This window comes from Bemisia tabaci, chromosome 6 (assembly GCF_918797505.1).
Source record: "Bemisia tabaci chromosome 6, PGI_BMITA_v3".
Classification (NCBI taxonomy): domain Eukaryota; kingdom Metazoa; phylum Arthropoda; class Insecta; order Hemiptera; family Aleyrodidae; genus Bemisia; species Bemisia tabaci.
Genome location: NC_092798.1, coordinates 53,272,086 through 53,299,198, shown reverse-complemented (window position 1 = coordinate 53,299,198; position 27,113 = coordinate 53,272,086). Strand labels below are relative to the sequence as shown.

The 27,113-nt window shown below is 41.4% G+C and overlaps 1 protein-coding gene across 4 annotated transcripts in view; it reads right to left on the bottom strand.

Annotated features, from left to right (window-relative positions):
* The window catches only part of LOC109042004 (uncharacterized), a 349,059-nt gene that overhangs the window by 228,652 nt on the left and 93,294 nt on the right, over positions 1-27,113 (bottom strand). The gene's annotated exons all lie outside the window — the stretch shown is intronic.

Below are 27,113 nucleotides of genomic sequence, written 5' to 3'. Positions count from 1 at the left end.
CCGAGAAATTGGAAGAAAAACATTCACAAAGTTTCTGGAAAATTAGTGATTTGTCAAAGGAAATTCGGCAACGCCTGAAGGCTCATACGGCAGAATACCGCCGCGCTGCGGAAAAACGAAATATAAGGAAAGTCAAAGTGGGAGACCACCTCCTTATGCGACGTTGCAGACTTCCGGTCATACTATATTTTTTCATTGGAAAACTCGTCAACTGAATTTCTTGAAAACTTACCCGACTTTTCTTCTCTATTAGGAGAATATTCCGCAGAAATTTCAGGCTATATGATTGACGTGTTCCTTTTCGTACGAATAAGGTAGAATAAAGATTTTGAAACATTGCAATCGAGATACGCAGTTGGCACTTTAGCCCAGGGCTAGATTTAGGGGGCGGTAAATTTTACACTTTTTTTAAATGTAGGTAGGTATAAAAAAATCGTATTCAGAAAAAAAAATACGGACGAGAAAAGGCGAAAAAATCTCTCATTTCCTGAGAGTATAGTAATTTCTAATTGTGTCGTCTTTTGGTGATACAAGTGACAGCACCTTTAATTAGTCGAGTTAAGAGAAAAATCAAACACGTAATTTGGCTTGGCGCGGTGCAGAGAGCAATGATGACAAAGGACTTGAGATGAAAAGGAGAAGCCCTCGGCGCGGCGGTCAGCATGTCACACATATAAGCGCCTACATAACTGCATGAATACTTCATGCATTGCGTCAAACACAGTGCGGTCAGCAGCGGTCGGCGTGAAACGCATAGCGCCTACAAGACTGCATGAATACTTCACGCATTGCGCCAAGCACAATGCGGCCAGCGCGACACGTCGCGGCGGCGGCGGGAGTTGAGATTATTAAACCACATTTACGTTCGTTCTTTCATAATTTTTTCGATTATTTCCTGTACCTAGATGGAAGGCCTTGTCTACACAGAGATCGGTTTACGGAACTTACTTTCGCGGAAAGTTCCGTGAACTTTTGGTAGAAGTGTTGACAGGGCTTTCGCAAAAAATGTGTCCAACAAGAGTAAAGACGTCTTTTGCACCCCTCTCCCGGTTCATTTTTATTGATGTTTCAAAACGAATGAGAAGGGGTAGGCAAAATACAGGCGGCCCATGGGCGGCAAGTACGTAAATCCGGCCCTGCTTTGGCCATCGATAAATATTCGAATGTTCCCAAAATTCCCCCGATCAAACATTCAATTCCGCGAGAAGTCGAGAATATTTCTCCTGGAAAGCTCCTGATACTTGGGATTAAATTGCAAAAAAAAAAAAAAAAAAAAAAAAAAAAAAAAAAAACTTTCCTGAAGAACTCTAAAATGCTCAAATCTTCATGCAAATGTTTATTTTATCGAAGAAAGTTTGACTATGTTTGAAAGCTCAGAGGTCATTTGGAACAAAAAGAGCCTTGTTAAAAATGGGTCGAAATTCGCCCCTTTTTAGGCCCTCGATTTTGCAAACGGGACTTGCGCCAAATTGTTGCATATGATGCCCCAGGTCTCAGGTAAAAATTTCAGCTTGAGTTAAAAAGCGGTTTCGGAGATACAGGGGGGTGAAGTGGGGGAGTTGAGCGGCTGGCGTGCGCTCTTTCCGCGGCTGTTCCTCGCCAAATCTTCGTTTTGATGTCACCCATTACATGTTTTCTAATGCAATTTTTTGCGTACTTTTCATTTCTGACCTTAAAAATTACTTACAACCACTTTTCAAGGCGCTAGGGGGTGAAAATAGGGGTTGAACGGCTGGCGGCGCGCTCTTCCGCGGCTGTTCCTCGCCTAATCATCGGTTAGTTGTCTCCCATTACATGTTTTTCTATGTAATTTTCCGCGTACTTTTCATTTCTGACCTTAAAAATTACTTACAACCACTTTTGAAGGCGCTACGGGGTGAAGATGACGGTTGAACGGCTGGCGGCGCGCCCTTTCCGCGGCTGTTCCTCGCCAAATCCTCGATTTGATGTCATCCATTACATGTTTTCTTGTGTAATTTTCCACGTTCTTTCCATTTCTGACCTCAAAAATTACTTAAAACCACTTTTCAAGGGGCTACGGATTTTTTCACAGTTTTTTTTTTTTTTTTTTGGGGGGGGGGGGTTCTTTCAATTTGGGGGTGAGGGGGGGTGCTTGGGTGAGGGATGGTTTCAAACTAATAAATTACGAACTAAAGGACAGCATTTTTATTTATCAGATTAATATACTACGCGAGACATATCTCAGATTTGTTCTCATATTTGCCATATCATTTTTGCGTGTAAATATTTATGTTCGGATGAAATCATGCGTATATATTTTCTCGTAAGGCGTGTGAGGTACACTGAAAAAACTTGAAAATATACGACAACAATAGATCTTAAGGAATAATACGAAATAAATTGAAAGAACTAAAAAAAAAAAAAAAAAAAAAAAAAAAAAAAAAAAAAACGGTGAAAAAATCCGTAGCCCCTTGTAAAGTGGTTTTAAGTAATTTTTGAGGTCAGAAATGGAAAGTACGTGGAAAATTACATAAGAAAACATGTAATGGATGACACACGGAGAAAAAAAGTTCGGCGTCAGTAACCGAACTTCGGTTGCCTGTGCCGCTATGATTGGTCCATATGGAACACCAATTATAGCAGTTCACTGAACTCCAGTTCTTCGGTAGAACGAGCCGAAGTTTCTCGGTTGTCAGCACGAAGTTCTCGGTCCGGGGAACCGAACTTCGGCTCATCGTGCCGAAGGCTTCTGTACACCTAACCGAAATTCTTGGATGCACGAATCGAAATCTAGTGGATCTTATCAAGGTTGCATTAAATTCAGGGGGGCTCTTATTGCTCTTAGCCAGGGGAGGGGGCCTTTTACCCAACCCCCCACAAATAAATTAAAAAAAAAAAAAATTGAAGGGTACTACAACGCCTGAACAATGATTTCATGGATAGAAATTTTTGCCTACATCGGGGATTGAACCTACAACCTACCTAACACTAATCGAAGACCCTACCTACTGAGCTATGCCGGACGCTTGGGAGGTATAGCGAAAAACTTGCATTAATCTTCGAATTGAACTGTGGACAACCAGGATCTATCTAATTTACATGGATTTGTTCGTTATTTTATTTTATTCTATTATTTTACTTCATTTTACTCTCTCTACGGAACATGAAAAAATGATGAAAATTTAAAAAAAAAAAAACCTCAGATCAGATAGCAAGGAAAGGAACGAGGATAGAATACATACTCAAATTATAAACGCACATTATACCGTTATCAGTTCCCAAAGTTCAAACCAGATAATATCTTTTGCTCAATTTCAAGGCATTTTTTAAATGATAACAATCACTGCACTTAGCAAGGTACAAACAACAACATAAGTTAGGTAGATAGCAAATAGATAATATTAGGTACGAAAGGTCTACTAAGTATATAATTAAATTGAAAGTGCCCAGCATAAGGAACCATTTGTTATCACCAATAAATAAAATATGTACACTCCCTTACACAAACATAATAAATTTAAAATCATATCTACAATTGAAAGAAATCGGAGGAAAGGAGGACTCAAGCTTTCCTACACCGCATCATTCTCTAGAAATGTAAAACTTGGCTATAGGTACTGATAATGTTGGAAATAAATGGATCAATTCTCCCGCAGACTTCCAATTCTCTACTCTTGACTCCTTAAGAATAGCCAAACCAAAACAAAGCATGCAGGGAGACAAACATGAAGCTGTAACAGTTTCCATGAAATCTAGACATAATATTAACACTGCAACTGATGATGGGGCCATGTTAAGTTAGTGCATAAATTTACTTACAGACTTCTCATCCGTGCCAATCACTGTAGCTCCGTAGTCTGCGCTACGAGTTCTATGGGTTGAAAGTGTACATCGAAGGATATTCTGCTAATGATCAAATTATAGTTTCGCAATTTAATAACAGTAAAGAGCTGGAAACCATAATAATGAACGATGCAGGCTTTGATGTTTCGCAGGAGACGAAAGAATAAGTTAAAATAAAATAAATCAAGGTCAATGATAACCTTTCAGCAAATTGGAAACACAAATTCAACTTTGTGAACTTTTCCACTTACTTTAGAGTGACTAGGACTAAGCTATACAGAGAAAACCGAGTCATTTTTGGACAAACGTAAGGTACATGAGATGAGAGTAGAGATGACCGTCTCTGGTCAGAAATTTAAAGTTGAGTATAAACATTTTGAAATGTGCAAATGGGCAATGAACTTTCCCTCTGGCATACCTAAGTCTTGTAAAGTAATTAAACTTCAAACCTGTCTTCTACAATTTTATCTGGATGTGACTTGGTTTCGTTCCTTTCCTAGATTATAAGCGGATAAGCGAAACGATTTTGTAGGTTAGGTCGATAAGAGAAAAAACAATTGAGTTCCGGCACTGAGAGAAGCTATGAGCTGATTTCTAAGTCGATATTCGAAGTTAACCGTATGATTAATGAGTCACTTGAGAAACAATTGTCACTTTAAATTCTACAATTGCGTGAAAACAACAAATAATGCGCACTTTCTGAAGTCCAGCCGAGCTGGATCAAGGCATTCAAGCGGACGGATTTTACTTGAAAAATTTAGAAATGGATAAGAATATGCTTCCGTGTGTGTTTAAAGTGTACGATAAGAGGAATTCGTAAACTCACATCTCGCAATCCTCGGATCGTACGCACTACGCACTACGTAGTTTTGTTCCGAACGAAACAATGCACGTCGCGCACTGATTTGCGGAGTCATCAAATTCCTGCGTTCAGAGACAGAGAGCGCTAGCGTCGTTCCCTGTCTGCTGAAATCTTCGGTAGCTTGATACGAATACCCAGTCGGCAAAACGAAAAACTTCGGGACGGAGAACGAAAAATGCTCAGATCAGCAGACGAAGGCCAATTTGGGACCACGGTGTGTTATGCCGAACACGCCCGCATACGCCCCCGAATATTCAGTTCCTCACGCCGAAGTCGGGCCTACCGAACCGGTCGGCGCAAATCCCCGAACTTTTTTTCTCCGTGCATCAATTCGAGGATTTGGCGAGGAACAGCCGCGGAAAGGGCGCGCCGCCAGCCGTTCAACCGTCATCTTCACCCCGTAGCGCCTTCAAAAGTGGTTGTAAGTAATTTTTAAGGCCAGAAATGAAAAGTACGCGGAAAATTACATAGAAAAACATGTAATGGGTGACAACTAAACGATGATTAGGCGAGGAACAGCCGCGGAAGAGCGCGCCGCCAGCCGTTCAACCCCTATTTTCACCCCCTAGCGCCTTGAAAAGTGGTTGTAAGTAATTTTTAAGGTCAGAAATGAAAAGTACGCAAAAAATTGCATTAGAAAACATGTAATGGGTGACATCAAAACGAAGATTTGGCGAGGAACAGCCGCGGAAAGAGCGCACGCCAGCCGCTCAACTCCCCCACTTCACCCCCCTGTATCTCCGAAACCGCTTTTTAAATCAAGCTGAAATTTTTACCTGAGACTTGGGGCATCATATGCAACAATTTGGCGCAAGTCCCGTTTGCAAAATCGAGGGCCTAAAAAGGGGCCAATTTCGACCCATTTTTAACAAGGCTCTTTGATAATTGAATTGATAGAGAAAGAAGACAAAAGGAATAGGGAGCGATCCTATTGGTTAAAGGATAAAAATAGCTCTAACATCTTCAGATCAAACGCAAGATTAAAAAACCAATAAAACCACTATTTTGGTCTCCCTATAAAGTACAGGCGGTGATAGATTTCCATCAACATTCGCTGTTGCAGTCAATTTAATCCTTACAGTGTCATCTTTTATGACTTCGCTGTTACTGCCCGATTGTTAAGGGCTGTTGAAATGGAATTCGTAATCTTCGTCCTAACAGTGGAGTGTATTCGTAAGCTGATATGACATCAGCATCTTGACTGTGTCTAATTTCACCGATCTTGGCTGGATCAACTATAATATCGAGCAGAAGTATGATAAAAGGGGGTACCCGATCCCACCCCCTGGTTTCGTTGAGGTGAATTGTCTCAAGTTTGAAGCAGTCGAACTGGCGGTAGATACATCCCATCGATTTAGTTTAAAAATGTTGGCAATTTTGACTTTTTTGCCCATAAAGACGATAACTGTTTTAAACTGATAATAGCTTTTGACTAATCACTAATTGTATTATTATTCAACTTAAATTTGAAAAAACAAGAAATGGGTAAGATCAGATATTTTCTATGAGGAGACGAACTATCGTTTTGAACTTTAGACTTAAAACTTTTTAGAGACTATAAATATAATTAAGATTTTTGAAAATATCCTCTTTTTTTAAATAGAAAATTGTCTACAAATTAAAATTATAGTTGTTACTATTACTACTACAAAAATAAATGCTGAAGACTTTTCATCTAATAAAAAAATATATTTATGTCATTTCTTTTTATTGACATAATCTTTCACCCCATTATAGCAGTCACATTTTTTTTTTTTTTTTAAATGATCATATTTATTGCTGTTGTATTGCTGTATTATTATTATTTCATATGGTACACAGCACGAGTGAACATTTCGTGAGAGTATAGTCATTCCATCCAACCTTTGCACACTAGGATGTTACGCAATCTTCAACATGGCCGACGCGAACTCGCCAAAACACACGCGGCAAAAGGGGATTTTATCAACTGGCGTTTCTTGCGTTAATTAAGATCATGGTGCTTCCTTAAGATTTGCGCGCAGAAGCATCAACTACGTTCAGTATTGTGTGGCGTGTAGCATCTTGGTGCGCAACGGTTAAATGGCACGACTCCTCTTACGAAATGGTCGCCCGTGCCGTAGTGTCGTTTTTGCAGGGAGAGATTTGAAAAAAAGCATATTTCATTAGCAGATTGTGTAGTTAGAAGTGTATTTCAGACTTTCCCGATGCGCTCATCGTGATTTTTGAGCCATCTTTTAAGAACTAACCCTTCTTTTGGCTGTAGCTGAAGTTTGCAACCGACTCATTTTGCCAATCGTTTGGCTGATAATGATCCTTCGATTCATGCAACAGCCACTACCCTTTTGTTGGCTGAAAAGACAAAAACTGCCCAATTGTTTTACCTAATCGATGCGATAGATTACACGCAACTTCAACCTCGCCAGTAAATTTTGGACAAGTCACCTGACAGCTACTTTCGTGAGGCACTGAACCCGACTTTTCTCACGGCATGTGAGATGAAATCGAGAACTGGCCATCATCGTTTATGCATCTTTCTTTTTTTTCTTTGCGATGACGATTTTGAGTCGACTGAGATGATCGCACGAGCCGTTCGCGTTGGAGTGGGACACATCATCGGGCGCATAGTTGTGGCGTGTAGTAACTTTATGGTATCACCACAGAAAGTGTCGCTTTGAAGCACGAGATCTTCGAGTGCTGGCACAAGCCCAGCTCCGGGACTTAATGACAAGCTCACTGCCCTGTGCGTTGAGTGCTTTCTGCTTTATCTCTTTTTAAGTACTTCTAAACACCAGCGGCATTCAGTTGTCCTCGTTGGTTCAGATCCTTGAATACAAAATTAGGTAAACGGGGCTAAGCAAGTATAAAAGAAATATTTTAATGATTGAACAAGGTGATAAAATTGTGCCAGCTACACGCTATGTTACGGGGAAAGCGAGGCCAAACATTTCGTTACAGTCAGAAATTTGAGCTCTAATTGAAAGTTTTGGCCTTGTTTCCCCCGCAAATTGGTGTGGACCCAGCACTCTTTATGAACTCCAGAAAACATGAAGTCATATGGAGAACAGGGCGCACGTTGGATTCAGATATACGCTCTTATGTCACAGAGTGAAAATGGCGACGATTCTTCTCCCGACATCCGAGAAAATGCCCCAAAACTTTAAGATAATTGACAAGTAGTTAAGTTGCCCGTTCACTCGGGATTTCTTGCGTATTTTCTCGCAAAATCTATTTGTAAGATACGTACCGCTGAGAGTAGGATCTTTTGACTCAGCGTATCCGCAGCCCCCCCCCCCCCCAAAAAAAAAACGTAACACTCTCTTCAAACCACCCTCTTTGCTTAATTTGACATTTTGTGATGAAGTCAGGATGAAAAGTCGGCGCGAATCGCGGTTTAGGAGTTACTTTACAGCCCTAAACTCTACCTCTCCCGCATGTAAAACATCCGCGACGTAGGTTTAGACTCCCATTATTCTTGCAGTCTGATTGTTGAAATTATGCGTTTGTCGGGTAGACATAGATGACATATGACATAGGTTAAAAGGTGGAGCGTGATTGGTTGGATATGTCTTATCGCTGCTTTATCGTGCCTTTGTCAGATGGAATGGACGACATACTGTCGGAAACTTAAGAGGTGCCTTTAGCTTGTCGTGAGTTCCACCCAACATAGGCACGACAAAGCAGCGATAAGACATATCCGACCAATCACGCTCCGCTTTCTAACCTATGTCATCTACGTCTACCCGACAAACACAAAATGTCAACGATCAGGCTGCTGGAACGTTACGTATTTTATGAAAAGCCCTTTAATTGCGAAAGCAAACAAAGCTGAATTCCTGGGAACTCGCGGACTCAGCGTCAACGTGAACGGTGAAAAAAGTAAGAAGGCGACAAGGGAGCCGTCCTATTGGAAGAGGGGCATTCCTCTGTCGTGTAAACACCTAGTTAAATCTCTTTCCATTTCAACTTTCTCGAGTCTTTAGGTTAAGGCTCCTCGTGCGGAACATGGAGTGACAGCTGAGTCGGAGCGACAGAAAATCTACTTGACGCGCTGCAAATGCTTTTCAGAGTCGCGCGTCCCGTGCGTTCCGTTGTCACGGGAAGAGGAGACAATTTTAAAATCCATTTCACCGTTGAAAATTGCATTGTTCACGCGGAAAAAACAAACAGACAGCGGCGAGGCTGCGCCGGGAAGACGCGGGCCGGGGGGCGGGCGGGGGACCTGAGGACAGAAGCCTCCGCACCTATACAAAGTTGCTAAGCGGCGAGCCAGAAATAAAAACTCTTGCCAGAATAAGTTTCTGCTCATTGCTCATGCCGTCCCAGATATTCGACTCCACGCATCGCTTTACCATATGACAATTGGGCCGCGTTAAGTAGAAAGGTACCAAGCCGCATCAGCTGTTGCCAAATTTAATTGAGCATTTTAATTTTATACATGAAAACAGTTTTGCGGATTTTTGGGCAAATTTCAGTGAATTTTCGGCAGCGCGAAGCAAATTCCTTAAAAATTTTCAGAGGAATCCGCACAATCGTTCCCTTGTAAAAAATTAAATTGCCCAGTTCAGTTTTGCAATAGCTGACGTGGCTTGGTTCCTTTCTGCTTAACGCGGTCCAATTTCTTTTGCAAAAGCAATACGAGCAAAGCGAGATGGAATGAACTTGTAAACGAATTTGTAACTCTTGCATTTTGGAAAGGTGCACTTAAATTACAGGAATTTTCCCTGTTTTTTCATTTCTTTCTTTGAGCTACGAAGCCAAGATGGCGTCCATAAACATCCGTTACGTCATGGGTGCTCTCCAGACCACACGACCCGACCTTTTCGCCTTGATTTAGCGACATACGAGGAAATTCATGTACGGTGGTCCCACAAACGACCCTTGTCGACACTCATCTATACCAGTGTACGTACGTATTTATACCGAAAGGAAATAAGTGAATTTTGTTTTATGAAAGTTCCCCACGGTTGCTACAAAATTTAGGAAATGGAATTCCCTAATATTTCCCCGATTTCTCTGTCACATTTTGGTAAAATTTTCTGACAATTGAAGAAACACCTGATGCTTAAAAAGACAGGATTTGAAATTGTTTTCGGGCAAAATTTGATGCTCGAAACGTCAAACCCATTCTAGAGCGGAAGTAAAATTGGGTATACGATAAATTGGACGTATTTCCATCAAACGGAACTGACTATGAGCGCCATAGGGGGAGGAAGGGATTGGCGGAACGCGATGCTCGTTCCGTCCTACACTCGCAATGCTTTTACGTTTTCCACGGCGCTTAGTTCCGTTTGACAGAACGCGCTATCCGGGATTCTAAAATCCTCAAAAGGAACTCAATTTGGCGCTTAGTTCCGTTTAACAAAAATACGTCCAATTATTCCCCGACGTTTTCGCCGATTTCCATGACATTCCCAGGTTTTCCTTAACTTTTGAAAATTCCCTGACATTGCCCGGTTTTCCCTGACTGCGGCAACCCTGTTCCCTCGGATAGAACTCATTTTCAGGTATTTCCTTTCGAATTTCGGGACTGCTCAGGGCGGCGGCGGGATGGCAGCAGGGTGGCGGAGCCTATGCGCCACTGCGCCAACTGATGGAGCGGTGTGAGTTGTGCTCGACATCGGGACATCGGGCCGATTTATTTATTTCGTGAATAGCGTAACAGTGTAACTGAGTGTAACCTGTAACAGCTCCTCCGCTCCTCCGCCTCGTCTTCTCCTCTTCTCCTGTTTATTTACACGCTCCGGTCGCTTAACTCGCGGCTCGTGCCCCCCACTGCCCCCCCACTGCCCCCCATGCCTCCCCCGGACCCCGAAACACCTTTCGCACTTGCAACTCGCACTCGTCGTCGCAGCGTCGATGCCGGTGCAACTTCAAAGCGGCGTAGCGCACCTTCAGCCGGGCTGATTATTCACATTGATCGACAAAGCGATGGACAAAGAAGACCTGCGGGAAATGGAGGGATCCTCTCGACCGAAACGGGTGGTTCTCGTGCACTCAGGGAGAAAATGGTTGGCTAACTAAAGCATCTCTATAGCCAGTCCTGCAGGCTAATTATTGACATAGATATGTCAATGCGATGAACAACGCTATGGAGAAAGAAGACAAATTTTCTCTTTGCCTAACGCTTTCTTCCTAAAAGTCAATGATAAGCCCGCTCTAGTGCCCAGTTGGGAGGATAAGGAAAAATCATTTTAAAGAGGCCTTGAGGCCCATAAAGGTAGACAACCTCCTTACAAGGTAGATTTGAACTGGAGCTGTTGTCAACCTTTACATTCGAAGGGAAGCAGGCTGGCAGCGATTAGAAGTGAAATTTAGTTGTTCCAAAAAATCGACCGAGAGCAGGACTCAAATTGACGCTCCTCTGACGTCAGGGCGCATCTGGATTTCCGCATGAGCCCTACAACACGTGGATTTCAATGTAATACAGGGCTCACGTGAAAATTGAGAAACGTCCTTCCGCCAAAGGGACGACAAAATGAAATGAAGAAGAGTGAATTAAGTCTGCACGTTATCAAAAGTAGTTCAAAAAGGTTCAATGGTGCACCAAGTAAATGGGCGCGTGCGCTATCTATTCCTTTGTTCGACTTGGCTCGATTTGGTAAAAACCACATGGTCCACAAGGATGGGGATAAGTGCCTGAATAATAATTAGGTCAACGGCTTTAAGCTCTCCAGACGCGACCACAGCTGGCGAAATAAATCAGGACTAGACGAGAGGCCAGCTGACCGTGAGAGAATCCTGCGTTGTCAGGTTTTGCAAAGAGATTATCAAAGCCTTAAACTTTGGGTGACGATCAACGGAGGACAAAACTACGGAGAAGCGATTTTAGTCGAGTCGAGACGATTTATCGGATTTTCTGACTCGTCGGAAAATACTTTCAGATTCTCGATAAACACGCTGCGTACGATTTAGTTCCAACTGATGAAAATAAAGGTCATAAAGTTGAATTGAAAGCTGGCAATTTTACGATTTTACGATTTATGACACAGAAAGGGTACAAAATTCCTCAAATATCTTCATAGTCGTTGGTATTCTCAAAATGTATCCTTAATTAGACAAAAAAATCGATTGATTCCCATCTTTCGCCGCGTATGAACCCATGTGCTTTTTAAAATAGCCCCAAAAGATTGATATTATTATAAATAATATCGATATGCATTGCAAATGTCGTGTTGCCAACGAATCGAGGTTTCCAAATAATCGGTCCAAAATGGATGATCTGCCAACGGTGGCGTGGCAGGAAAGCGTGCGTCTTTTGCGAGTCGTCCAGCTGAGGGTAGGGGGCGGGGGGGGGGGCGCCCGGGGGGCAAATGACTCGAGTGATTGGCGACCACTGGGCACCGGCTGGACAGCGCAGCGGCGAATGCCCATGGAGGTTGCGGCTAATTATCCAATAATGCGCGCCCGATTCCGGTCGTTTCCGTATGAGGGAGTTCATGTCCGCTACGACCGAACCCGCCCCCTCTACACACAATTTCCTTTCACGAATCCTCCGACCGATGCGTTGTATTTTCGGCCTCAGCGCCTAATCTGCGGTGCTAAGGAAGTACGCCGTATGTACATTCGAGAGTTGCCAAAAATCCCCAGATGAAACATGTATTTTGGAGGGAATTTAAGCATGATTTTCACTGAAAAGTCAGATTGGCTAGGTTATACTGACAATAAAAATTGTGCCAAAATTTGGAGAAATGTACGCACAATTTTGCGGGAAATTTGTTTTATATGGAAGGAAATATGGCAACGACTGAAGGCTCATGCGGCGTTTTCCCTTAGGACGGTCCCGTCGTTAGCCTGCGGTCGAACACCCGTCGCGTCGCGTCCGTTCGGCGCGGTGGTCGTCACCGGAGATGATAAGCGAATTTTCGCCACCGGATGTGATTCGCCGAGTGAATTGGACGGCTTTGACCTGAATCAACTTAACTGCATTATCGGAGGCTCAGAGGCGATTTATTTGAGATACCCCACACTAACAATCCAAACGAAGAATCGAGTAAAATAAAACCAACATTCCGAAGCCAACGTTACTCTTCGCCTGATGATGTTTGATGCAAACCTGCTGAGCAAAAAAATTGAATAAAATTCGCATAATGATGGCTGATGAATGTATGGGTGAGCATTTTGCTAGGCGAGTTTTTACAAATTAGGTTGGGATTGATGAACCATTTGCTCAACACTTTGGTCATCAGACATCATTAGGCGAATCTGAGTATTGATTGCCAAAAGTAACTTTTACACTGTAGGGAAGATAGCAGTGTGGGGTCTCAAATATGGACTATTTCGGCGAACGGAACTGTATACCCCCCCCCCCCCCCCCCAAGACTGTATTAAGTCATGAGCCCTGAGGCTCATAAGAATACATGCATAAGAAAGCTCGCGTCCATACTACACATAGTTTCGTTTGGCAGAAATGCGTCCACATATCTTGTGTTCGTTGCGTGATGAACCGTCTACTTCTCATCTACGTGTCAGTTGAGATGCTTTGGAGATCAACATTTTGGAATTGACAATTTAGATTTTTTATGCATATTTTAAGAAGTCAAAAATGCGTAAATTTGCCATAATTTAGACTGAAATAGCAAATGTTTTAGTGGAGCCGTTCATTAAATATGTAATGTTTAAGGGGGGGGGGGGGGGTTAGAGCCTTTTTTACGGGTGCGGAACACGGAGAGGGAGAGCGTTTAGGGCTACGTTCGTTACGCGATTTTTCGGGAATCCAAGATGAAAAATCAACGCCGAGTGGCAATTTTTCATCTAGAATTGGTCACAAAACGCTAATTTGAAGGGAGGAGGGATGGGGAGATGCGATTTTCTTTCTGTTACTGCCAACTAAGAACAGACTTTTTAATTATTCACGCGATTCGTTTGCTTTGAGCTGATTGCTATCCAGTTAACCATGCAAGCACAAGAGATTTCTTTCATTCTAATTGATTTCCGTCTTAAATACTTAACAATTGAAAATATGATCCATAGCTGAAAAAGTGCTTAAAATCAAATTTTCAAAACTTAGCCGAGTTCCTCCCGTGAAAATCTACTGCTCTAAAACTCGAGGTGTAACCTTCGTATTTCCATAAGCTTATCTTCAATTACCCTATCGTTAGGTGTTATCTACACGCACTAATGCTCACTCCTTGTCCTATTTTTAACGGGCTTACTTCCTCACCCAAACATTTCATTCATGGAATGACTTCTGCTCGAACATCAGTTGTCGGACGAAGTCGATTTTTGGAAGCGAAAAACATTTAAAAAGTGGTTATGGATTCCGCTCATTGACAGGATCACAAAAACAGGAAAGTTATGGCACATGATCCGATTAAATAGGTGAAATAGAATCTTTCCTGACATAAAGCAGCTAGCTGACGACTAAACTAAGCTTTACAGTTTACAGTCTAGGTCAAAAGTGGAGAAATTCCTCTCTTCAATCAGAAAATTGGATTAACATAGTTCCTCTATGCATATCTCAGCAAAAATCCTTGTTCCTGCATATGGAGAGAGAACCTTAAGATTCTGGTTCACCACCTAACCAATACTATCCCGAACAGGAATGTCGACTGCATTCCGCTCAGATAATAGAAAATGTTTTTCCTCCATGTGAACGTCAGTAAAACAATGAAACAAAAAGAGGAAGAAAATACAAATCAATCCTGCCAATAACCAAGAAGTGCAATTCGATGCCAGCTTCTGTACAGCGCCGAGAAACGCCGAATGATATGAAAGCGAAGTGAAATTATCACTATAAAAGCGTATGACATTCCGCAAAAAGAGTAGATTCCGCTCCGTAATAATGCAAGTTATTCCATAAGGAGAATAGATTCTGCTCCGCAATCCGCATTCATATCACACGGGGTTTTGGGAGCTGTGTGGACTCCGGCACAGAGTTTCACTCCAAAATGCTTGACAATAAAACCAGGAATATGTTTAAATAACCAGGAGCATCTTAAAAGCCGTGGATCTCCTGAGCCTTTTAGGCCAGTGGGTCATGAAAGAAGCGGAGACGATAAGATTTTATTTTCAACTGTTGTTCATATACTTTTGATTCGCCGCCAAATTCCGTCTTTTCCAGATGATACATGACTGTCACTGCGTTGCCAAACTACTTGGCATGACAGACGAAAACGAGCTTATTTTTACTGCCACGAAGACGGACACTCCGCTGTGTAGCAAAAGAGAGCCCTAAGCGCATTTTTGTAGTGAGCCACGGTTGGCACATGCTTTTGCCTATCTCAAGGCTCATCCCAGACTCCACTTAAGGCTCCTTCCATAAGACAGCAGCTCTGCTGAGATAGCTGGCCGCTTGCGATTGGACTTCCGTATCGGTAGGGACGTTGACTCTAGGTCGGATATCAGGGATGAGCTATCTCCTAGGCTGGTAGAATTGGTCAAGATCAAAATTGGGTCTGCAGTGCTCAGCGCCAACTCCGAGAATGATCGCCGTTACTTACGATCGGTGCGTCCTGCGGGCCGATTATTGAAATTGATAGACAAAGCTATAGACGAAGAAGACAAAAGAGACATGGAGCGGTCCTATTGGTGGAAGCGGTTGGTTCCAATGGACAAAGAATGTAGGTAGTAGACTAACTAACGGCCACCCACGACCCACGAGAGACCCTTTAGTTAGTCAATCATTTTCTACCTTAATCTATAGGAACCACCCATCCATTTCAACCAATAAGATAGCTCCATTCTTCCGATGTCTTTTTTGTCTATCGCTTTGTCTATCAATTTCAATAATCACTCCACTGATTTGTGAAAAAATCGAGAGTCCAAAACATTTCCATGGACATTCAGACATTTCCTGGATACTAATTTGCCAAAAAAGCTGAAGGACAACGGCGAGAGAAAAATTGATGTTGAGTGCGTAGAGTTCAGGTTGATTTAAATGGTACTGTAAACTGTTCACGCCCTCTTTTGGGTATAAAAATTGACTAAACTGATGGTAGCTTTTTACTCCTATAGCATGCTCGCGACAAGCAGGAATTTATTATTTCCATTGGAAAATTGCAATTTTTCGATCCAAATTGATAACTCATTGTTTTTTGGACGCATGACCGTAACGCTATTTCAAGTTTAATAAATTTTGAAATTTTTTTATAAGACTACGACTGTGATTTTTCTGCCACAATTTCTCTGCTTACGGCATTTAATCGGAAAAAAAATCCGTGAAACTTTTGGTTCGAAACGATGACAAGATTCTCGGTAAAATTCCAATTAATAAATAGAAAGTTTGCAACGTTGACGCGTAAATATGTTCTTTTTTCAGGAAGACGACGAGATATCCCACTCTTAAAAAATTAGTCATGACGAACTAAAATTAAATTCCATGCGGACGGGACGGTTATAAATCGGTGACTTTGGAAACTCTCTGGTAATAAGCGTCACGAAAATCGAAGACACTAAAATTTGTCCACAAGCGTTCAAGTTGACTGAGGAATGTGACAGACGACGTGTTTGGAGGCGGACGTTCGAAAATAGACAAAGCAAGCGTCACGGGGAGTGATTATTTTTCTAGCGACTACTATGAATTTCTGCCGTCTGAGCGTCTTGTCACTGTCCGTATCACACACCCCGTGATCCCGGTGGCAATTCTAGCAAGGTGGAAACAATAAGTTTCCGCTATTTAAATGTACGTAAAACAATCGATACCTAGCCAATTTCCACAAATCAAATTAGAATGAGCTAGAAAATTATACTGAGACGGATAAATTCACCTTCTCTCAAGAATACGCAGTTTCTCGAAGAGCAGTAATTATTGCGCAAAAAAATAGCATCATTTCTGACTAAACAGCAGCAGCAGCTATTTCACATTATCTCACAAGAATGCACGGAAAAAATTAAATTTCTGATTTAACAATTCAATTGCTAAAAAAAGTGCTTGCAACGTTTCAACGTAGATTTTACAACAAAAAAAAATGCTACTTTAACCACTACTGTAAGCTACTTTAACCACGGGGGTGGTTAAAGTAGCATTTTTTGTTGTAAAATCTACATTGAAACATTGCAGTCACTTTTTTAAGCAATTGAATTGTTAAATCAGCAGTTTAATTTTTTTCGTGTGCTGTGTTTACCACTGTTTTGTAACCTCTCTACCGACGTGTTCACCGTAAACATTGTTTGATATTTGGTTAAAACATAACGAAGCAAGCGTGCCAAGAATTGCAGATACGGCTGTCTTGCCTGACACGAAATAAAATAACAAGTCCCTCTTTTATATCCAGAAGGAAAATTCGTCGATTTTTAACCCTCTGAACGACTAGTGAAATATTTTTGGATAATTTTTGAAAATTTTTTGAACATATCATGCCAAACGGAGGACTTAATTGATAAAATTTCCGCCCAAACAATGCCAGATCCAGTTTCTCAATACTTCATACCGGGACTTAATGATCTTCCCGGTGAATAAGAAGTGTTACCAACATGCGAGGATGGTTACGGATCCGTCAAAATTTGCCGATCGAAATTGGAAACTCATCCGCTCTGCATGGGGTAACTTCACGGCAGATTGAGTAGTCTAAAAGATAATTTGATTACATTTTGCAAATAGGAACTATAATTTCCAGCTCACTTTAGAAACAACATATGAGCCATTGGTTTCCATCTGTAGATAAGTGCTTTTACAAATAGGTTGGCTATTGTAGTTCCTGATTGCAAAATGAAGTCCAATTTAAGAGTGCAAAGTTTCGGTTGTTGGAGATTCTGGTAATTTGGCAATACTGCTTCCTTTCTATTTAAATCCATGATAAACAATCGATTCCAGATTGAGCGATTTCCTTCAATAAAATAATATCAAGTCCAGATTGAGCACCTTCTTTCGATAAATATCGATTCCAGATTGAGGAGCTTTCTTCGATAGCTATCGATTGTTTAAAATGCGTTGAATGGGACGGAGCAATTGACCAACTGGCGAAAATCACGGCTCCGTTCCGGTGAGGTGAATGACGTTAAGGTTGACGGCATCGATCGAACGCGGATTCGCGGGAACCGTCAAAAGGAAACTGATGCTGGAGGTCAGTCAACTGAATATCAATACTAAGCTCTTTGACTCCTCAATTTCTCATTGCTTGCCCGAGCTATTTCTGGCCATCTCATCCTCAATTTTCAATATTTGTCCGAGTTATTTCTGGAAATCCATCGAGCCCATCTTCACGTTTTGCCGGCTACCCGCGGGTATAATGAGCCCTCGATAATCCTCCTAATTCAGGGCAACAGGATTTTATGGGATTTAAAATCGTGAAATTTCATGTGAGATACTACCAAATACTTCCGAAATTGATGAAATATAATGCAAAATATGCGTCCAAGTGTCGATTATCAGCCCAAGCTAGATAACTATCCAAACCCTGCCAATATTGATTGGATATCTCATGTTCCTAATTGAATCAGTAACGAAAACACACCAACTCGGAAAAATGAAAATAATCAAGACATACACCAAACTGCACAGTAGGTGAAGAAGTTACTTTAAGAAAAATATTTTTTCTGCCAAAAGACAAGTGCTTGTAGACGCTTTAAAGGTTCAAGTTGGAACAGATGTGCTAACTTCAACGACCTTTATGTAAACCAACTGTCTTTAATGGAAGTTGAGCATTTTCCAGTTACCGAGTTGGTGTGTTTTCGTTCGCACTGATTCAATTTTCATCACTCTTGTTGCAGGACATGTTATGAGGAAAATGGATACAAATCTATAGGTAAATGGAAAAATAGAGATGTTTACGTCTTGAGTTGATTTTTAGTGCGGATTGCATACACCTCCCATTAAATGAATGTTTCACATTTTTCAAAAATGTGACGGCCTCTTTTTTTTTTTTTTTTTTTTTTTTTTCTTTTTTTTTTAAACAAAAATATTTAAATAAAACGTAACTACTACAGGAATATGTCTTGTGCCTATCTACATGATTTAAATAAAAAGTAACGTTAGATGATAAAACCATTATCTAAGAAACAGGAACTATAAAATTCTCCGTCTTTGATTTTTCTTGGAAATATTTTAACATACAAGTTACTAGTTTAATTACTTAATAGTTAAATCTCTTCCTGTCGCACTCCTTTCACAGTCTTATTCATATCTAACAGATTTCAACGTGAAATATATTGAAATATTTTGTTATGAAAGTTTGAAAACTGTCGTAAGTCTCTATCGTTTCATGCCACCCTGTTTCCACCTGTCCCCCAAAGGGAAGTAAGGTCTCTATTTGCCCCCGTTTCCAAAGCAAGAAACAGGACGATAAATCACGAGTTGTTAAAACGGAAGCAGCAAGAGTTAGCCACAGTCCAAGTTTCCGAAGTTATCATCTCGTCCTCGAGGTCGGGCAAGAAAGATGAAAAGCGGGGAGTCAATGACAGGGCTGGTTTCGTCGTCGCCGCCGGCGAAAACAATCCGTCAGTCCGCCACGATAATTTCCGGTCAAAAATATTAAATCCGAACCCCTCCCCCTCCCCCATTCCGCGCCCATCCGTCTCTTTCGAAGTGGATAAACAAATGCCTTCGATGTTCCATGTTGTTTTAAATTAAGGGCTCCGACCCTTTGCCTCGTGTCGTTTTTTGTCTGTTTGACCCAACGATAGAGAAACTCTAGATTGGTGGTGGCCTACGAAAAAACGTGACGCACATGGAGCGATCGTTCGATAGGCAGGCGGGGAGTGGAAATGGCCAATTGCCGTCTTCGTCATAACCTCAAATGCATGGGATCTTACGGGAGTTTTTACAGTAAATGATTCACCGTTCAAATTTTCATCGTAAACTCACTTGATGAATGGCTTAGTTCATTCAAATGTTGCTTCAACATCTGAACATAGATTTACCAACAGTCGGTTCAAGTCCGTTTTCTGCAACAGTTCCATAAGAGGCCATAGAAACTGACTATCTTCGTCCTAACCTAATTGTTGCTCCTGGTGTGTTAAGAATTTCATTGTTGGCGTAGCATAGGATCCCCCTATCTATAGTTTCTAGATCGTTGGTTTGACCTATCGATTTGTGTTCTTGAGACGAATGCCATAGTTAGGTCAAATAACCATCATTGCACGGTTGGTTCGTCCAACACTTCAACAACACGCGTTTGCAATGAGTTTGTTCAGTAATTGTCAATTTTATGAATTTTTTTAAAGTGCGGGGTATACGGTGCACGTAGTTCACAGGAACCCCATTTTTACCAATATTATAGCAATGACAAATTCTGTCAAAAATTCGGTTGTAGAATTTTTGCGGGCAGTTTTCTCAGATAGCTGGAAAATAAGTTTCGAGCAGTGTGGATCCAAGTTTATCGTTAAGTTATCGTTAGCTAATCGTTAGTTAAGCTAATCGTTAAGTTTCTTATTAAGTCCCAAGTTAAGTTCGATCCAACGAGAGGATTTTATGACACTTTATTTGCCAATTTTGAGCCCCAAACACGCCTGATTAAAACAGATTAACTTACGAAGTTCCTCCTCAAAGCAATATTTTGAACTGATCTTTGGATATCACCATGTTTTTAAGGTGGGTGTTCTTGCCACAGAGTCATGCTGTGAAAATTACAGCATTCCGAATTCAATTGAAAGTTCATACTCGATGTGCACCTATTAATTAACACGAGGCGATAAATGTTGCTTCGCTGGTACACACTAAAAACCTGTGATACAATTATTCGTGTTCGAAGGATGTGCTCGTTGCATATACGAAAAATTGAAGGCGTTTTAATTTTTCCTGCCCACAAGTCGCAGACAAAATGTTGCCGGTAGAAAAGCAAAAGGAGCGAGGGCGAAAGGGGCTGGGATACAACTATTCGTGTTCGAAGGATGTGCTCGTTGCATATATGAAAAATTGAAGGCGTTTTGATTTTTCCTGGTGTTTTGGTAGGATGATGCTGCGACAGTGACACCGCAAGTCGCAGGGAAAATACTGCTCCTGGGAAGAGCGAGGAGCAAGAAGGACATGAGTCCTGAGCAGCCGCAGGGATCAAACGTTCAAACGAGCGTAAAACCGCGACTGCCCTGAAAAGTTAGTTCGGAAAGTTAATGGCAGTTTCACCACAACGCGTTATATTAGGCTGCCTCAGTTAGTTCAGACGCAAGTTACGAAATTGTTTCAACAAAATTAACCGCTATTTCACCGTGTTTTTCACCTACCATTCTTGATCCTCCTATTTTGGCTCGTTCAAGGCTTACTCAAGGGTATTTAAAAAACACTGCTTACGTTAACGAGTTGAACTAACCTTTAACTTGAAAGGTTCTGGCTTTTTCAATGAAGACCTAGTGCTTACTGAAGTGTTAAATGATACAATTTGTGGTTTCAAAAATTACGTGTTTGTGGTTGAAGAATTTGGTTTACCTAATCGAAAAACAAATCAACTCAAAGAACTCCGACGGAATGACCAAAAACACGGAAATTTTGAACTATGAACAAGTAAGAAAGAAGAAAAAATTTACTGTATGCTTCTCTCATGAAAAGAAGAGAAGAAAGTTTACAGCTAAAAGCTATTTAGTAAATTCTGAGGAGTTCTGGTAGATACGAATATTGAATTTTTTCAACTTTTAGCCGATTCTTCGGCGCACATTCAAATTTGTAATATTCCAAAAGCGTTCTGGGTGTTTAAATCATCTGGTCAATGAAGCCCTCTTCATGAGTATGATGATTTGAAGGTTCAAATATGTCATTCAATAGGTCAGTGATGGCGGCTGAGATGCAATGAACATGAACTTGAAATATTACTAAAAATTTCCGCGAAATTGAAGCGATAGGACAAGAGATTCCTGGTTTCTGGAATCCCTTAAATGATTCCCTGACTCCCTTTGTTATTCTGATAGATTCCCTGAATTTCCCGGGAAATTTTTCATTCCCTGACGAATCTTATTTTGTCCCGTCCTACACGTCATGTTCACGAGCAAATTTTATTTGAAAATAAAATTCAAATTTTTCTAAGACATTTTGACTGCGTTAAGTAGAAAGGAACCAAACCACATCAGCTATCGTCAAATTTAATAGCAATTTAATTTTTTACATGAACATGGGTAGCAGATTTTTTTGGTGCAAATTTCAAGTGAATTTTCTGCACAGCACAAAGCAAATGCCATGAAAATTTCAAAGGAATCTGCACGGATGTTCTCTCGTAAAAATTTAATAGTGCCCAGATAAATTTGGCAATATCTGACGTGGCTTGGTTCCTTTCTGCTAAACGCGGTCCATTTGAAATATGAAAGAGTATCTTCGCACGACGTCTTATCGTTGTGTCGTCGTCTTCTTGTACAAATAATAAAGAAGAAAAATCGAATCTTCCAATTTCTTATTTACTTAAAAAAAAGAGAGGAGACAAATGATGTGATGAAATTTAACAGGTTGTCGACGTTGCGTTGAGTTAGCGAGGTTGGAGCTGAGCATTTATGACTGCGGGTGCTGGAACTTTTCAATTAAAATAATTTCCTCCTGCCGCTCCGCGTCCTGCTTCGACTCGGACTTGGTCTTGTGACGCTCGAGCGAGCGGACTCGAGCGTAGGGCATTCGCAAGTTTCCAACATCGCAGACCGGGCGGGACCGGGACCAAGGAGGAAGTTACTAATTGGCAACCGAATTGGAAACAGTTCGACACGGACGCGGCAGTGATTCCCTCGCTCCCTCCACAAAAGCACCTAACTCCACTCTTACGCCAGCCCATGAAATGACCAAATTAAGTGGACCAACATGCCGCAGTTAGGTCCTTTTGTCGGTCAGCTCCCGATTTCTTTGAGCGTTTCCGTGGATTCTCGCGCTGCAGCGAGGTTTCACCCAAAGATGATTTCTTTGCGCACGTTAAAAGAACTTCGAGGCGAGTCAACTTGAACGGATAGAAAATAGAAGTACCGTCCCCTTTTCCTGATCAAATCGTTGAGGAAACTTTCAGCGGGTACGGAGAAAAACGGGACATCAAAATCGTCGGAGGTGTACTCGATGGGAAAAAAATTAAGTCATTCAAATATTCCACGAAATGTGCTTGTTGCGTCGACGAGAAATTGAAGGCGTTTTGCTTTTTCCTGCCCGCGAGGCGCAGGAAAAATGTTGTTCCGTAAAGAGGCAAGGTGCAGGGACGAGAGGAGCTGGGATACAACTAATCGTGTTCAAAGGATGTGCTCGGTGCATATACGAAAACTTGAAGGCGTTTTGATTTTTGGACACAATTTGAGCACCCGCGGAGTGGACCGTTTACGTCGGAGCTACAAAACGTATGGATCAATTGGCGTTACTTAACCTTTTTAATAAACAGAATGGTAATATGAAAAATGGAAATATCTGCAAATAGGAATAAACTGACCAGAGTGAGATTAAAATTATTTATCTAACCAAAAAATAGGAAATAGGAATAACGTGACAAAAGTGAGATTAAAATTATTTATCTAACCAAAAAGTTTAACCCAAGATATCAAAAATAGTTAATTACTAACACCGGAGTTGTGCTGGATCTGCGCAATTCTGCAGGAAAATAAAACCCAAAAATTAGCATTGGATGATTTCCACGCAGCAGGATAGTACGGACTCAGTACTACTCTACTTTCCTGTTACTTACAGCATTCGGGCCACATTTTTAGATCGTATTTCCCCCTATGTCTAAACTTTTTAACATACTCCAGTTTGCGTCTCAACCGTAAACCGGCAGGAACAGAATGCAAGAAAGTTAGGTATCGCCAATTACCCTACCCATTTTCTGTTTTGGCCGCAAATTTTTTTTTCCCACCACGCTCTTTTCAAAGAAAAAAGTAAGTAAAAACTATTTTAGCTTACATCCGTAAATGTATAGTTCATAGTTCCAAGTCACCGAAGGGAAACACCTTAAAAAAATTTTGCAAAAAGGAAAACTGCGAAGTTTGCGTTCATAAAATACATGACACTATGGGGAATGGCGCTGGAGGCAAACGTTGCGCATTTGGTTTTCATATTTTTAAGAATAGGGCTCTATTAGACTGTAAAGAAAACAAGGGTCCAAAAATCCGAATTTTAGCGTTACGTTGCTTACGAGCGACCACTTACTCCCCCTTTTCCTGGTTTTTCGGTCGCTAGACACCCTATTTTCATGAAGGGTAGAGGATTTCCTCCGTTGCAGCCTTAACCTGCCGGCTTTTCCTCAGCTTGAGTGTTGTTTTTAGAGACAACCAAAAGCACCATCCGCTTGGTCGCAGAATTTCACACGTGAAGAAGATAAACGAATGGCAAATCCCTGCAGCACGCAAGAACGCCATTTGGACAATCGGGCTCGGAAGAGACTGTAAAGAAAACAAGGGTGCAGAAGTCGCAGACGTACAGGAGGGAGAGACGGGTGGAAGCGACGCGACCACGGCTAAATTATTCCCGCCGATCACTAAATCAACATTTCCTCGATATCCTTATTCCCTTTTGAAACCTGTGTAAACTTTATCGCGCGTATGGGTTGGTAAGCAGTGGCGAAGCATGAATGATTCCATCATCGATATTTCCCCATTTGAAGCTATGGTGAAGAATCGATCCTTAAGGTTTTCTTGCAAACACCCTGCTTATCGATCCTTCTCCATACGTTTAAATGACAGATGAATCGATAAATCGCAAAGCACGCCACGCCACTGTTGGTATGGGCGATGGAAAGGAACTAATTTCACCGAGTGCAATACGTATCGATTGCAGGGAAGGTGTAGAGACGTTGGCCAGCACTAGTGTGTTGGTACGGAAACAACAGGTATCATCGCTTTAACGACTCACTTCCTTTCAGCGACACCTCCTTCCTGTTCGCCTGCCTCGATTTCCCTTCCAATTTTTGCGCCACTCTAGCGTTTATAAAGGTTTCGATCCTCCGACTTATCAATTCATCATGACACACGTCCGATGATAGCCATAGCCGCGGCAAGAAGGTGAGCGATTCGTAGACGCCTCACATTATGAATGGCTTTCAATGGACCACTAGACAAGGTACGAATTTCAGCATTCTGATACATGATTCTTAACCAAAATTTCACGTAAAATACGACGCGCATAACGAAAATTACCGACATCAACTCCTAACTAAGATATTTAATGATTATTGATGCGTGAATTCAAACCACCCACTCATGAAAACTCAATGCTCTACGTGATTCACATCGCGCGCTAAACGTTATCATGACAGTCTCTGCGATATAAAAATCTGACAACCTCAATCTTGACGCTTTGGTTCAGCTGTAGCAAATTGCTTATAGTTTGAACAACACATGATGGGAAATGAACATTACTCGATTGAGAAGCTTGTTGAAACCGTTGTAGTGCGCGATTTGACTCACGTAGAGCTTTGAGTTTCTTGTGAGCGGGCAGTTCAAATCCCTCGTAACCAATGTAACATAAAAACGTTAATATTTTCGTTTGGAGTTTGTTTCATTAGTTTTCGTTGCGCAAATCGTGTTCTACGTGAAATTCTGGTTAAGAAACATGCATCAGAATGCTTAAATTCGTACCTTGTCTAGTGGTCCATTGATGTTAGTATACGGGAGTCAACGTTTTCAATGGGGTTCTTCCACTGCGGACTGATTATTGAAATCGATAGATAAGGCAATAGACAAAGAAGACAACAGGGGAAATTGAGGAATCATATAGGTAGAACTAGATTGTTCCAATTAATGGACAAAGGAGGTGAGACGGCATCTCACGAGAGACCCTACAGTCAGTCCCTCATTTTCCTGCTTAATCTACAAGGTGATCCTACAGTCTCGCAATCACCCCTGTAAACCTCAGGGTTTTTTTTTTTATTATTATTATTTATTACTAAGCATTTATTGCTAACTTCTACACATTAGAATTTTACACATTGTAACTAAATTTAAAAATAAAGTGGATATTGCAAATAACAGAGTAGTTTAAATAATTTATAATATGTTGTTTTGTTTTGTCTTATACCTATTGGTTCAGACCTGGGGGTTCGCCAGCTCCCAGGGCTTCACCCTCTTGACTCTTGAGGCGTCTTGTTTCTGTGGTGTTATCTAACAGCGGGAGTGCCTCAGTATTTGGATGGCTATGGAGACGTTTTTCGTAATTGATGGCTAATTTATTAATATGTTGGGCCACCGTCTCCATGCCTAGATCTCTATATATGTCTTTGTTTCTCTCATACCATCGTGCACCTACACTTTCTCTCCGTACACGGTTTTGCATTCTTTGAATGATTTCTATATTATTGAACCTCAGGGATCTTGCTCTTTTTCGAAGGGGTCCATCTAAAATGGGGGATCCTAAGAGTCGCTTCCTTAGACCTAAGAGCACTCACAAAATTTCAAGTCTATCACAATTTTTTCGAAAATTACTGGGATAGCGCCTGGGCCTATAGATCCGGTACTTTTGGGTCATCCTGTATACTAACCACTCGTTTCAACCGATACGATTGCTCCATTTTTCTTGTCCTTTTCTCCGTCTGTTGCTTCAACCATTAATTTCAATAGTCAGTCAGACGAAATTAACTGAATAAATTTGTAAAATGAAAACTTCGCGCTAATTCACGTTGAGCGGGGGCTTTGGGAAAGATTGGATTCTTGAAGGGGGCGGGGATTTTGGGGGAAACACTAAAGAACAAAAGATTTTTATTTTGATCTCAAGATTCGATTTTGAGGTAATTCGTGTTTGACATTGAGACACCCTAAATATTGTCTCTAACTGGGTGCCTGGGTATGAGGATAGAGCATCTGTGCGAAAAAGAGTATGAGCACGTCAAAACTAGGTGCTTTTAGGGCAAAAAAAGGCAGCCAACCTTCTAACACAAAAACTCTAGACAACTACCGCTGCCAACTTTGGGATTCTTTTGGGTTTGGACCTCAAACTGGCCAAAAATGTTCATAAATGAGCGTCCTCTTTAAAAAATGGGTAAATTTATGCAAAAACTGAGTCAAATACGTGCCGTCCACACAACGGGTCGTGGCAATTATGATAATAAACCATCCTGGATAATTGTAGTGAATAGGTTGCTCGCTTTTTTGGGCCCTAAACGCTTTATGATCTAACCTCGAAAATCACCGACATGCCCATACTTTCTCACAGATACTCCACCCTGTGTACTATCTTATAGGCTGGATGCCTGGGCAGTGTTCGAAACTCACAGGCGCCAAAGCACCAAATGCGCCTAAAGCGTCCAGCCCACCTAAAAACTAGGGGCTTCAAAGAGGCTCATCGATGGAGCTGTTGACTGTTGCCTTTCACAGATCGTCGGCCCGACGATATTTGAAGGTAACCGATATGTTCGAGATACATCACAGATCAGATCTTTTCTGAAATTTTCAAGGAATTCCCTGCAGAAATGGCTGAGAAATAGAAGAATTGGTGCCAGTTTGAGAGCCCCAGTTTGTAAGTGGGCTGGACGCTTAAGAAATCGGTAATGGCACCTAAAAAATGGAGGCTCTGCGCCAACGTGGCCCCTAAAAATTGCCCCCTCCCCCCCCCCCCCAAAAAAAATCTTAGTTTTTCTTTTTGAAGATTTTTTGAGAGTTACAGATTACAGCCGGCAGATTCTTGAACTAAAACATCTTGCATCTAAATCTCCAGTAA